This window comes from Dendrobates tinctorius, unplaced genomic scaffold (genome assembly GCF_039654945.1).
Source record: "Dendrobates tinctorius isolate UK_male_01 unplaced genomic scaffold, ASM3965494v1 ptg000237l, whole genome shotgun sequence".
Taxonomy (NCBI): Eukaryota; Metazoa; Chordata; class Amphibia; order Anura; family Dendrobatidae; genus Dendrobates; species Dendrobates tinctorius.
The window spans coordinates 7,172,019-7,187,407 of NW_027361904.1; positions in this window are offsets into that span (position 1 = coordinate 7,172,019).

Consider the following 15,389-nt stretch of genomic DNA (forward strand, 5'->3'; position numbering starts at 1 on the left):
TGCTTAAGCCAGTACATGTCCGGGCCCGTCTGAAGTTTGCTAGAGAGCATTTGGATGATCCAGAAGAGTATTGGGAGAATGTCATATGGTCTGATGAAACCAAAGTAGAACTGTTTGGTATAAACAAAACTCATCGTGTTTGGAGGAGACAGAATGCTGAGTTGCATCCAAAGAACACCATACCTACTGTGAAGCATGGGGGTGGCAACATCATGCTTTGGGGCTGCTTCTCTGCAAAGGGACCAGGACAACTGATCCATGTGCATGAAAGAATGAATGGGACCATGTATCATGAGATTTTTTAGTGCAAACCTCCTTCTATCAGCAAAGGCATTGAAGATGAAACGTGGATGGGTCTTTCAGCATGATAACGATTCCAAGCACACCGCCAGGGCAATGAAGGAGTGGCTTCATAAGAAGCACATGAAGGTCCTGGAGTGACCTAGCCAGTCTCCAGATCTCAACCCCATAGAAAACTTTTGGAGAAAGTCCGTGTTTCCCAGCGACAGGCCCAAAACATCACTGCTCTAGAGGAGATCTGCATGGAGGAATGGGCCAACATACCACCAACAGTGTGTGCCAACCTTGTGAAGACTTACAGAACCGTTTCACCTCTGTCATTGCCAACAAAGGATATATAACAAAGTATTGAGATGAACTTTTGTTAATGAACAAATACTTATTTCCCACCATAATTTGCAAAATAAATCTTCCCAAATCAGACACGGTGATTTTCTGGATTTGTTTTCTCATTGTGACTCTCATAGTTGTGGTCGACCTATGATGTCAATTACAGGCCGCTCTCATCTTTATAAGAGGGAGAACTTGCACAATTGGTGGCTGACTAAAGACTTTTTTTTCCCCACTGTATGTGGTAGTACAGCATTACAGCAGGACTAGGTGTAGTCTATGCTCTGTAGTTTGCACCTTCACCTGTCCTTATTAACCCTTCCTGTTCACGTTGCTTGAGTCTGGGTGAAACATGGAAAGTGACAGAAGAGGAGGCTCCGATGAGAGGAAAACCTTTTTTCGGTTAAGAGGAAAATGTGTAAAATAGATTCGTGTAGAGAACAGTGGGAAATCCCACGTGATCCATGTTCCAGGCGCTGAGGATATTGGATTCCTAAGACCTCAAAATGGAAATAATAAAGAATCATCAGTAAAAAAAAAAAAAAAGTAAAACCCTGAGGGGAGAGTCATTTTCTTATGTGTAATTAGAGATTAATAGATACAAGAAATACAATGAATGATATCATTAACTGAGTGCTAGATCGTCAGTCTGAACAGTGACTAATTAAATGTTATTAGTAGAAACTTCTATAAGAATGTTACATTCTGCTTATTGGACACTGGAAACATTCAATGTGACCTTTTAAAATGTCAAGAGAAGAAACTTTGTAATTTATCTCACTCCAGAGCTGGATTCATATTAACACTGCTCAGTACTGCTGTGTGATATCCTCCATGCTGTGGCTTTTTCTATTTAGTTTTGTATACCACCCTAGTACTAGATTCACAGCTACACCACTCAATACTACTTCATAATGTTCTCCATGCAGTGGCTGCATACTGTCAAGTGTTTATCACTCCTGGATTCACAGTTACACTACTTAATACTGCTGTGTAATGTCCTCTGTGCTGTTATTTTCTAGTAATTGTTTTATCTCACATCAGTGCTGGATTCACAACTATACTACTCAGTAGTGATATATCTTTTTCATGTTGTTTCTTTATAGTAAGTGTTTTATATCACCCAAGAGCTGTATTCACAGTTACACTACTCAGAACTGCTATATAATGTCTTCAATGTTGCTTCTTTTTAGCAAGCATTTTATATTTATTTATTTTTCTCACTTATACAGCGCCATTAATTCCACAGCTCTTTACAGAGATTATCATTGCTGTCCCCGATGGGGCTCACAATCTAGATTCCATATCGGTATGTCTTTGGAGTGTGGGAAGAAACCAGAGAAACAGGGGAAAACCCACGCAAATATTGAAAGAACATACAACTTCTTGCAGATGTTGTCCTGGGTGGGATTTGAACCCAGGACCCCAGCGTTGCAAGGCTGCAGCGCTAATCACTGGCCAATTATATCACCTCAGAGCTGGAGTCACAGCTACATTGCTCAGTACTGCTGTATAATATCCTGTGTGCTTAGAATACCAGAAAGAAGATGCATGCTGAAAGATAGGGATCACCAAATAAAAAAGTAAAAAAAAATATTTTATTTAGAACAACACATACAAAAAAACCAGCAAATTAAAAACAAGTAAAAAAATAAAAATATGGTTAGATAACAAGTCATGCCCACACTATGGCAATAACAATCCTCCAATAGTTGCCGTTGATAGATAATTAGTGTGTGGCCTCCAATATTAGCCAAAACTGATTTTAGCAAGTGGATATACCAAGGCTCAGGTAATTGATAAGTGAGTATGCTACAAAAATGTACGAAGCTGTAAGTGATGACAAGCTTAAATAACCAGACAGTCTATTATAGTGTTGGTCTATATTCACACTACCATGCTTGCAATGTAGCACCTAAATAATAATAATGTGAAATGTTTTGCTTTATATTTGGTGATCGATATCTGTCATGATCCATGCTGGATCAGGACTGATATAAAGCACAGGTAACCTTTTTTTTACTAAGCTGTGCTTAAGGTTGGTTTTTGCCCCCGGTGGCCATTAGGATTATTGCACTGTGGTGTCGTTTGTTCTAAGTTTCCCCCGGTGGTGGTGAGCGTCATTGCACTCTAGTTTCTTTAGTTAAGTGCACATGATTATAATACAGGTGTGATTGCTGGCTCTGCTATAAGAGTCACAGTGTTGGTGATAGTGTTCATTTCAACCATCCTTGGTGGAGGAAGGATCTAGAGAGAGGTCCTGGAAGCTCAGTCAGAGCCGTGGTGTGAAAGGAGTCATAGGGGATTTCCTGGTAGCTCTGACAGAGCTTGGTGGCAGCGATTCAGGAGGAGAGCTGCATGCTGGCGGTGGACTCTGTTGCCAGGAGCAAGTGCAACAGAGTAAAGCTAAGTGGTGTTTACCTGTTTGTGTTTTTCCTTAGTGTGTATTAGTGCAGCGGTGGGGCCAGTGCCTGCGCCACCCAGCTCCCTAGCAAGGGATAGGTGTAGGGTGTGCTAGGGCGACAGGTTCCTGATCGGTGTCCGGTGTGGAACCGGCATAGGGAACGTTAAGAGCGTTAGGGACACTGACTCAGGGGAGTGCAGGAGGTCTCCATGTCCCCGTTCCCTATCGCAGGGCCCACCGTTGTAACTGTCTCCCTACCCCTTGTCTTGTTGTTTTAGTTACCGGCCTGATGGTCACATCACACAAGAAGGGTCCACGTGACAATATCTTTCAGCATGCATCTTCTTTCTAGCTTTCTATTTACATTGTGTGCAAGCATGCTTTAGGAAAACCCCCCTATTTTCATTCTTATTACTTGGTGGTGCCCTCCTCTCTCTAAAATATCCTGTGTGTGGTTACTTTCTAGCAATTGCTTGATCTCACACCAGTGCTGGATTGACAACTACACTACTCAGTACTGGTTTAGAATGTTTTCTATGCTGTTTCTTTCTAGTAAGTGTTTGATATCGTCCCAGAGCTGTCTTCACATATACACTACTTAGTACTGGTGTATAGTGTTCTCTGTGCTGTTTCTTTCTAGTAAGGGTTATATATAATCCCAGTGCTTTATTCACATCTACACTACTTAGTACTGCTGTATAATGTGTTCTGTGCGGTTTATTTCTAGTATGTGTTTGATATCATCCCAGAGCTGTCCTCACATCTACGCTAGTGTTCTATATAATCCCAGGGCTGTATTCACATCTACACTACTTATTACTAAAAACTCTGTATTATTTAGATGCACTTTTGCTTTTACTTATTTAGTTACAGCAGGGTTTTTGCTCATTTTGTCTTTTGTAGGTTTTGTGTTTTATGGGCAATGTGAACATGCATTCATGTGCTGCATGTGTATCAACTCAAACCAAGCTCAGTTTTTGTGTTTTTTTCTTTGTATTTTTGCATTCTGTGCAAGCCGGGGTGTGGCCTCCCTCTCCTGAGCTGGAAATTGTATATAAAGTTTCCCCAGACTGGTGTCTGCTGTTTGGGACCCAGTCCTTTTGTCTGCCCTTGTTCACACATTGAGGTCAACTTCGACACATGGCAAGGTTTTTAATATTAGACAGTGTAGGACTATCCCGAACAGAGTTACAGTGTCGTGGTGGGATGGCTTTCATTCTATTTTTGAGCAAAAACAGTATTACTAAAAACTCTTGCTTTTACTTATTTAGTTACAGCAGGGTTTTTGGTCATTTTGTCTTTTGTAGGTTTTGTACTTAGTACTGCTGTATCCTCTGTCCTCTGTGCTGTTTCTTTCTAATAAGTGTTTGCTATCACCCTAGAGTTGGATTCATAGCTACAATGCTAAGTACTTATGTGCAATGTCCTCTGTGTTGTTACTTTCTAGTAAGTGTTTTATCTCACACCAGTGCTGGATTCACAACTACACTGATCAGTACTACTTTATAATGCCCTCCATGCTGCTGCAGTTTCTGAATACATGGTAAATACAGACAGAAGAGCAGTATTCCCTCTAGTCTGTGTGTGCTGGGTATAACAGACATCATGGCAGCTGGTCTCCATCCACTAATTCATAGAAAACAGAAAAATCGATATAGAACTGGCATAGGGAAAAACTTGAGAAAACGCAGAATACAAATCATATAATGGTGAGAGAAAGCGTTCTCCTCATTTACACACACACACATTCGACTGCTCATTGTGAAAGGTCACCTGGAGCGACAGGTACGAAGCTTCGGGCCAGATGTGCGGGAAATGTGATTTGGTTAATAGAGGATGGGATGAAATAATAGGATTAGAGTTTTCTGTAGGAGCCTGGATACATTCACTATTAATTCTATGTTTGCTCAGTGATGAAATGAAAGCTGTTACTTCCAATGAATGTTAATTCTGCTCTACCTTATATTTCATTTAACTGTTTTAAATTTTTGAAAAAAAAAAATTGAAAAATGCAATAAAAAAAATTATCTGATGAAAGTGAATTGATAGTTTCTGCTGGATTATATTTAGCCAGTAACCATTAACATCCTGAACTGTCCTTAGATGATAAAGAAGTGGAGAGAATTGACTGCGTTCTGCTTGGGAAATAATCAGGCGCTGGGATTTCACAGGATGAATCATTTTGGATTGATGTGAAAATTTGTTACATTACTTAGAAAGTTGTCTGATAAAGCGATGACGCTTTTTTTGTTGTGCTGCTGCAGCGCGATAGTGCCCAACCTCCACCAGGGGGAGCTGGAGGAGGAAGAAGGTTATCCCACCAGCGAAAGACCAAAGTGCAGCAGCGCAGGCGCCACTAGGTGGTGGGAGAGTAGTCAGACAAGCCGGGTCAGCAACGGAGAGGGAATTCAGTACCAGGGTAAGCAACAAAACGCGGTCAGATACAAGCCAGAGAAGTCAGAGCCAGTTGGGAGCAGAGATACCAGAGACAGGAGACAGTCAAACAGGTCAGAGGACAAGCCGGGTCAAATACCAATCGGTCACAGTACGGGGAGTTGACACAAGACGAGTAGGGTAACAGGAGATGGCAGACACGGGAACTCAGTAAACGGGCAGAGGACGAATCAGGGTGTAACAGGGTCAGCCACTCAAGCCAGGGCAGGAACTATAACTGACGCTGTCTGCCGGCAGCAGCGGACTGAAATAGCCAAACAGGTCGCAAAGCGAGGCAGACAAAAGGTAACCCCCGCATGACCAGCCCGGGGAGAGGATAACAGAGAACAAGCCCCAACATGAATAATGACACTTTGCACCTTTCTTGTAATTTTTGCAATTGTTTTCACTAGTGATGAGCGAACATCTGTTATCCGAACATGCTCGGCGCTAACCAAGTGTCTTCTGCGTGCTCGAAAAATATGTTCCTGTCCCCGCGGCTGCATGTCTCATGGTTGTTCGATAGCCGCAACAGGGATTGCATGTTTGTTAGGCAATCCCTGCACGTGTTGCAGTTGTCGAACAGCTGCACGACCTGCAGGCGCGGAGACTCGAACGTATTTTCCACTCGGTTATCAGCCAAGCATGCTCGGATAACACCTTATCAGTGCACATTCGCTCATCACTAGTTTTCATCTTTCTGAAGTTCATGAAAATCGGAGCTGCTTCTTGTGATGCTGTTCACACCTTCAACTCTGTTGCAACATGGTACCTAATAATGAACTAATCTCTGCTTCCTCTGTGCCTCCACATCTTCAACTCTGCTGTTTCCGGTCAACTAATAACTTGTGTCACCTATCCTGGTGTTCCGGTGCATTCCACAGTCTTGGCTCTGCTTTTTCTAGTGCTTCCTGTTTTTCTTCTTCATCTGCCATCCTGCATATGAGGCTGCGCTGGTCCTTACTGTTCTCTCTGCCCTCTGACATATCCAGCTTTGCTGTATCATTGCCTCCGGTCTGTGCTAAATACCCTGACCTAGGGCTTAGAGGAGCCACCTCACTAGATGAACCCTCAACAGGACCATCCGGCTCATCCATCTCTGCTGTACTAGGTGCATCAATGCTGTTGGTCCGTGCAACCCATCCAGACCAACATCTAAGCAAATCTGGGTCCCCAGGTGAACTATAACAGCCGTGTTATTCCTGAATCTCTGGGTTCGACATAGCAGATGAAGACCTTTCTTCACTGCTCCCGTCTACGTCAGCCAAGCCTATTCTACCTGAAAGAATCCACAGAAAGGAAATCTCCTTCAGACCTTGCCCCATTTCTGGCTAGTGCCAACCCAAGATGATGTCAGAGAAACGATCTTATCCATCACCTTAAGGCTGAGTTCACACGTCGCGTTTTTGCGGCGGTTTTAAACGCGTGATTTTGCCGCGAAAAATAAGCATCCCATGCAATCCTATGGGATTCCGCTATGCTGTGCTAATGCGTTTTTTTCCGTGGCGGAATCGCTTTGCGGTAAAAAACGCAGCATGCTCATTAATTTAGCGGAATCGCGGCGATCCCGCACCCATAGGATTGCATTGTTCCGCTTACTTCACGCATGTGGCTGTGCCCACCATGTGAAAAGTAAGCAGTACATTTGCGGATGGTACCCACGGTCTGGAGGAGACTGTCCTCCAGGCTTTGGGTACCATATCCCTGTAAAAAATAGAATTAAAATAAAAAATATTGTTATTCTCACCTTCCAGCATCCCGCGCAGCCTTCCCGCCTCTCTCCACGCTCCCGATCCCAGTAATCCTTTGCGAGAATGAGCGCGATGACGTCGAGATCTCGCGGGAGCGCGACGTCTCGCAGTCATTCGTGATGACGTCGCGGGAGCGCAACGTCTCGTGGTCATTCGCGCAAAGGATTACTGGGACCGGGAGCGTGGAGAGAGGCGGGAAGGCTGTGCGGGATGCCGGAAGGTGAGAATAACAATATTTTTAATTTTTTTTAGAATCAAAGAATCATAGAATTTTATTATTTTTTACATTTTATCTTTTACTACTGAGGCTGCATATGCAGCCTCAGTAGTAAAAAGTTGGTCACACTAGTCAAACACTATGTTTGACGAGTGTGACCAACCTGTCAATCAGTTCTCCAAGCGATGCTCCAGATCGCTGGGAAAACGCTAGCATTCTGCAAGCAAATTACGCTTGCAAATTGCTAGTTTTTCCGCTGGAAAATCGCGGGAATTTAAAATGCGATTTTCCCGCGGAATGGAATTCCGGAATTCTCGCGGTAACTTCCGCGAGTTCCGCTACGTGTGCACATACCCTAATTCTTCTCTCAAGATATATATAAAAGTTCTCTTGGTGGAGATATATGATCGTAGGGTACATGGTGGACCCGCGGTGATGACGATGGACGCACTCAGCACAATCCTCCACATGGAGGTGATAGACAGGCCATAATTGATATTTCAAGGCTTCATTTGCAAAATAAATCTCTGAATAATTAGATGGATTTGGCTAATTACCCGTGTGAAAATGACTGGCAGCAAACTTAATAGCCAAAGAGTCAGAATGCACAGCATAATTTGTATTCCTTGACAGTGATTAACTTTCCTCTGCCATCATTGAGTGGTGCCAGGACCAGAATCATGGAGAACTCTCGTCTTGGCTGTGAGCTGTACGTGCAGTCTGGTTACATCAGTACATATTCTATACTTGGTGTATTGGTTCAGTCCCTCAGGTAAGCATTAGGTATCGTTCACACAGGCAATGTGGTATGGTCCAAATGTGCAGTTTTATTGCTTTCATAAAATTCCAAAACCAAAACAGACTCTTCTGGGCACAAAGGTGTCACAGCCAATAAACAGTTTCTTCAGCAGCACATCGGTCATTGCCGGCTCACCCCAGCAGAGTGCAGTCCACTCTCCTGGAGCAAACCTCATAAACAAAAGAGATATGGTCTCTGTATCCCCTTCAGTCCGAGCTCTAGCAGCTTCCAGCGTCAAACAGAAGTGTTCAGCTCCATGCACAGTTCACAATGAACAGGCTGCAGCTCCAACACACAGACTGCTCAGCTTTCCTAGCTGATCCATGCAGTCTCCATTCAGAGAGTGACCCTGGCTTGTCACTCTTCCAGCTACAGCTCACATTTTGGCTGGTCACTCACCAACATCATCACACTCCACTCGGCTTAACATCCAGCAAACTGACACAAGGTGAATTCACCTCCTGGATCTTAGTCAAAGCTCGCCAGGTGCATCTAATTAAGACCTGCAGTGCTAGGATTTAACCCTAACTTACCTGGCTTTGGTACAGTAGCCATAGACTTAAAGAGTACAGTAAAGGATCTCAACAATTTGCTGGCTTGTAATGATACTAGGAGTATGTGCCAAGAGGCGATTGGAAAATGTGGTCAGCCCACCAAAGTTATGAAGACTTCGTTCCATAAGTATAGATAAGAACAATCACTTGTAAAAATTACAAGCAACAGATCCCAGCGCAAAGAATGGCACCGGATACTGGACCAGAGGCTATTGGGAAGCATTGGACCCATACAGATGGAAGATACTGGACCTCTGGATGCTTAGAAGCACTGGATCCACACGGGTGGATGATACTGGACTACTGGATGCTTAGAGGCACTGAATCAACAGATATGTCATGTACTGGACCACTGGATCCTTAGAGGCAACGGATCAACACGGGTGGCAGATACTAAACCACTGTATGCCTGGAAACACTGAACCAACAGATGTATCATGTACTGGATTTCTGAATGCTTGGAAGCACTGGACGAACAGACATGTCAAGTACTGGATTACTGGATGCTTGCAGACACTGGACCCAACAGTGGTGGCAGATACTAGACCACTGATGGCGATCCTATGGCACACGTGTCAGAGAGGGCACGCAGAGCCCTCTCAGCTGGTATGCGGCATCGCCTCATCCTTGTTCCGGAGCTGTAGCTTCCTGCCTCACACATTGAGCGACGTGGCCGTGGCTGGATGACATCATCATTCAGCTCCGCGGCCACTGTGCCAGTGAGAGGAAGGAAGCTGTCAGCGCGCGGAGAGGTGAGTGTGGCCACTGTGCCAGTGAAGCTGCAGTGGTGTGTGTCAATGATGGGGAGAGGGCAAAAGAAGGGAGTGATGAAGAGAGGTCCAGTGATGGGGAGAGGGCCAATGATGGGAGTGATGGGGAGAGGGCAAAAGAAGGGAGTGATGGGGAGAGGGCCAGTGATGGGGAGAGGGCCAATGATGGGAGTGATGGGGAGAGGGCTAATGATGGGAGTGATGGGAAAAGGGCCAATGACGGGAGTGATGGGGAGAGGGCTAATGATGGGAGTGATGGAGAGAGGGCCAATGATGGGAGTGATGGGGAGAGGGCCAATGATGGGAGTGATGGGGAGAGGGCCAATGATGGGAGTGATGGGGAGAGGGCCAATGATGGGAGTGATGGGGAGAGGGCCAATGATGGGAGTGATGGGGAGAGGGCCAATGACTGGAGGGATGGGGAGAGGGCCAATGACGGGAGTGATGGGGATAGGGCCAATGACGGGAGTGATGGGGAGAGGGCCAATTATGGGAGTGATGGGGAGAGGGCCAATGATGGGAGTGATGGAGAGAGGGCTAATGAAGGGAGTGATGGGGAGAGGGCCAATGACGGGAGTGATGGGGAGAGGGCCAATGACGGGAGTGATGGGGAGAGGGCCAGTGATGGGGAGCGGGCCAATGATGGGGAGAGGGCCAATGATGGGAGTGATGGGGAGGGCCAATGATGGGAGTGAAGGAGAGAGGAACAGTGATGGGGAGAGGGCCAATGATGGGGAGAGGGCCAATGATGGGAGTGATGGGGAGAGGGCCAATGAAGGGAGTGATGGGGAGAGGGCCAGTGATGGGGAGAGGGCCAATGATGGCGGTGATGGGGAGAGGGCCAATGACGGGAGTGATGGGGAGAGGGCCAATGACGGGAGTGATGGGGAGAGGACCAATGACGGGAGTGATGGGGAGAGGGCCAATGACGGGAGTGATGGGGAGAGGGCCAATGACGGGAGTGATGGGGAGAGGGCCAATGACGGGGGTGATGGGGAGAGGGCCAATGATGGCGGTGATGGGGAGAGGGCCAATGATGGGAGTGATGGGGAGAGGGCCAATGATGGGAGTGATGGGAAGAGGGCCAATGATGGGAGTGATGGGGAGAAGGCCAATGATGGGAGTGATGGGGAGAGGGCCAATGATGGGAGTGATGGGGAGAGGGCTAATGGTGGGAGTGATGGGGAGAGGGCCATTGGCGGGAGTGATGGGGAGAGGGCCAATGATGGGGAGCGGGCCAATGATGGGAGTGATGGGGAGAGGGCTAATGATGGGAGTGATGGGGAGAGGGCCAATGATGGGAGTGATGGGGAGAGGGCCAGAGATGGGGAGAGGGCCATTGGTGGGAGTGATGGGGAGAGGGCCAATGATGGGAGTGATGGGGAGAGGGCCAGTGATGGGGAGAGGGCCATTGGTGGGAGAGATGGGGAGAGGGCCAATGATGGGAGTGATGGGGAGAGGGCCAGTGATGGGGAGCGGGCCATTGATGGCGGTGATGGGGAGAGGGCCAATGATGGGAGTGGTGGGGAGAGGGCCAATGATGGGAATGATGGGGAGAGGGCCAATGATGGGAGTGATGAGGAGAGGGCCAATGATGGGAGTGATGTGGAGAGGTAACGATGGTGGTGGGGGAGAATACAATGATGGGGTGATGGGGAAGAGGAAATGATGGAGGTGGTGGAATGGGCAATTTCTACATTTCTAGATGAAGGGGATCATGATGGAGCATATTTCTAAAAAAAGGGGATCATGATGGGGCATATTACTACAAGAAAGGGATCGTGATGGGGCATGTTAGCACTTTGTCATACCTAATTGGGTTATAGGTTGAAGTTTGGGCACTCGGTCTCAGAAAGGTTCATCATCATTGTACTAGACCATTGGATGCTTGCAGACACTGGAGCAACAGAGGTGGCAGGTACTGGACCACTGAATGTTTGAAGACACTGAACCAGACAGCCATCAGAAGTGTCCAGACTACTTGCAACAGATAAAACTGCTAAATGGCAGCAAAATACAGACTGTTAATGTGTTCACACATTGAGCGACGTGGCCGTGGCTGGATGACATCATCATTCAGCTCCACGGCCACTGTGCCAGTGAGAGGAAGGAAGCTGCCGGCACGCGGAGAGGTGAGTGTGGCCACTGTGCCAGTGAAGCTGCAGTGGTGTGTGTCAATGATGGGGAGAGGGCAAAAGAAGGGAGTGATGGAGAGAGGGCCAGTGATGGGGAGAGGGCCAATGATGGGGAGAGGGCCAATAATGGGGGTGATGGAGAGGGCCAATGACGGGAGTGATGGGGAGAGGGCTAATGATGGGGAGAGGGCCAGTGATGGGGAGAGGGCCAATGATGGCGGTGATGGGGAGAAGGCCAATGATGGGAGTGATGGGGAGAGGGCCAATGACGGGAGTGATGGGGAGAGGGCCAATGACGGGAGTGATGGGGAGAGGGCCAATGACGGGAGTGATGGGGAGAGGGCCAATGATGGGAGTGATGGGGAGAGGGCCAGTGATGGGGAGAGGACCATTGGTGGGAGTGATGGGGAGAGGGCCAATGATGGGAGTGATGGGGAGAGGGCCAGTGATGGGGAGAGGGCCATTGGTGGGAGTGATGGGGAGAGGGCCAATGATGGGAGTGATGGGGAGAGGGCCAGTGATGGGGAGCGGGCCATTGATGGCGGTGATGGGGAGAGGGCCAATGATGGGAGTGATGGGGAGAGGGCCAATGATGGGGAGAGGGCCAATGATGGGAGTGATGGGGAAAGGGCCAATGATTGGAGTGATGGGGAGAGGGTAACGATGGTGGTGGGGGAGAATACAATGATGGGGTGATGGGGAGGAGGAAATGATGGAGGTGGTGGAATGGGCAATTTCTACATTTCTAGATGAAGGGGATCATGATGGGGCATATTTCTACATGAAGGGGATCATGATGGAGCATATTTCTACAAAAAGGGGATCATGATGGGGCATATTACTACAAGAAAAGGATCATAGAATCATAGAATCATAGAATCATAGAATCGTAGAGTTGGAAGGGACCTCCTGGGCCATCTGGTCCAACCCCCTGCTCAAAGCAGGATTCGCTAAATCATCCCAGTCAGATGTCTGTCCAGCCTCTGTTTGAAGACTTCCATTGAAGGAGAACTCACCACTTCTCGTGGCAGCCTGTTCCACTCATTGATCACTCTATCTGTCAAAAAGTTTTTTCTAATATCTAATCTGTGTCTCCTCCCATTCAGTTTCATCCCATTGCTTCTAGTCTTTCCTTGTGCAAATGAGAATAAAGTTGATCCTTCTACAATGTGACAGCCCTTTAGATATTTGTAGACAGCTATTAAGTCTACTCTCAGTCTTCTCTTTTGCAAACTAAACATTCCCAAATCCTGCAACCTTTCCTCATAAGACAGGGTTTGCAGACCGGTCACCATTCTGGTCGCTCTTTTCTGAACTTGCTCCAGTTTGTTGATAACTTTTTTAAAATGTGTTGCCCAAAACTGGACACAATATTCCAGATGAGGTCTGACCAAAGAGGAGTAGAGGGAAATAATGACTTCACGTGATCTAGACTGTATGCTTCTGTTAATACATCCTAGAATTGCATTTGCCGTTTTTGCTGCTGCATCACACTGTTGACTCATATTCAGTCTGTGATCTATTAGTATACCCAAGTCTTTTTCACATGTGCTGTCACTTAGCCCTATTCCTCCCATTCTATATATGCTTTTTTCATTTTTATTGCCCAGATGTAGTACTTTGCATTTCTCCCTGTTAAAAACCGTTCTGTTAGTTGCTGCCCACTTCTCCAGTTTATTTATATCTTTTTGAATCCTCTCTCTCTTCTCTAGTATTAGCTATCCCTCCAAGCTTTGTGTCATCAGCAAATTTAATCAGTTTACCCTCAATTCCTTCATCTAAATCGTTGATAAAGATGTTAAACAATACAGGGCCCAGGATGTTAGGCGTCAGATTCCTGGCACTGCACAGCGGGAATCCAGAGCCAGACATCCTGCGGTCTCCCATTCTCCTCTGACCACTCGGACTCCTGCTCAGCAATCTCAGCGAGCCAGGCATTCCCCGCAGACTCGTTCTGTGAGCCTGGATGTTGCTGCCACCTCTGGTGCAGCAATGAAAGCGCAACCTGCTTTGCAGGGAACTGCTCCTGAGGCTAAGTCCTCGTGCCGTGCTACTGGGCATGTCCGCAACTTGTCCTCTCAGTGGAGAGCAGGGGTCACATGTGCAGGTCCTATGTCGGATCTGATTGGTCCTTCCTATAGTACTGGAAGGTCCCGGAAGCGCATGGCTATAAAAAGCCCGCATGGCGGCTCGGCCATGCGCTAGTGTAGCATATTATGCTGTGTGTGTATGGTGATGGATGCATGGACTGGTGACTGACTTATTATGAAACCCCTTCCCTTGGATATTACGAATGGTGACAGTATGCTGGGTTAGTCAGCTCCAGATTGTGGCAAGCTACACGCCACTGAGCCTTCCTCACCTACACTAGCGTCCGTCGGCGCCCGGCTCCTCCGGCACCGTCGCTTAGCGGCTTCAGTTACGGCCGCGCTGCAGTAGCAGCAGCTTTTGGTGTTTGCGGCTGCGACGCCACACGTCGGCTGACCTGTGCAGCTAACAGGTTCAGCCTTCACGTCTATTGTGTATTCAGGCGTCTCTGTGACTCAACAGAGTCCGCCCTCAGGCTCTCGGGTGACGTTAACCCGAGCGCTGTATCGCACTCCTAGCGTATCTGCCATTGTCCAGCAGCGGTCTTGTCACCTACCGCACGGTGGACCCCGGGCGGCAAACGCGCCTCCTATTATTTATATCTGGTGCGTTCCGCCGACCCTAACATTACACTAGCGCCAGGGTCTGGCTGGCAATGGCAGACGTGCAGCAGCTGCAGCGCTACATTCGGCAGCTGGAGAGCAGGTTGGCGGCTATTGAGAGCACCAACTCAGCTGCGAATGCTGCGCTGGCTGCTGCTCAGACAGTCGCTGAGGCTGTCTCACGTGCGCCCACACTTTTGCCCCTGCCGACAATGTCTCGCCTCCCACTCCCCGATAAGTTTTCGGGTGATAGTGCCTCCTGTAGGGGATTCGTTAGTCAGTGCTCCATTCAGCTGGAGTTGCTGGCTGCACGGTTTCCTACGGAGCGGGCTAAGGTGGGATTTATTGTCTCTCTGTTGTCTGGCCGGGCACTACAGTGGGCCACGCCATTGTGGGAACGTGATGATCCCGTGGTACAGGGGGCTGCTCAGTTCCTCGCGGCTCTGAAGCAAGTCTTCTTGGGACCACGGGTCACACACGATACGGCTCTCCAACTCTTATCCTTAACACAAGGGTCACTTTCGGTTAGCCATCATGCTGTCCAGTTTCGGACACTGGCTTCCGAGTTAGAGTGGCCAGACAAAGTGTTGGTCCCGGTGTTTTGGAGAGGCCTGGCTGAGCACGTAAAAGATGCTCTAGCTACTAGGGAGATTCCCACCAGTCTGGAGGAGTTGATCGCCGTTTCCACCCGCATTGACCTCCGCTTCACGGTGCGCGGGTTGGAAAGAGCGCAATCCAGATGCAGGGTTAATTTGGCTCCCACCTTTACTGAGCCGCTGATATATCCCGCACAGGAGCTCCCTGCCTCTGAGCCTATGGAGGTGTCTCGCACCGGCACTAAGTCGCGTCCGATGCGGAGCTCTGTGCGCTGTTATCAGTGCCGACAGTTCGGCCACTCGGCTGGCACATGCCCTCAGCGGCCGAAAAGACGACCACGTTCAGTAGCCGTAGGTGGTGGTCAGTCCAAGGTGGGACCCTTTTCACCCAAACCGGTGTTCCGGGGTAC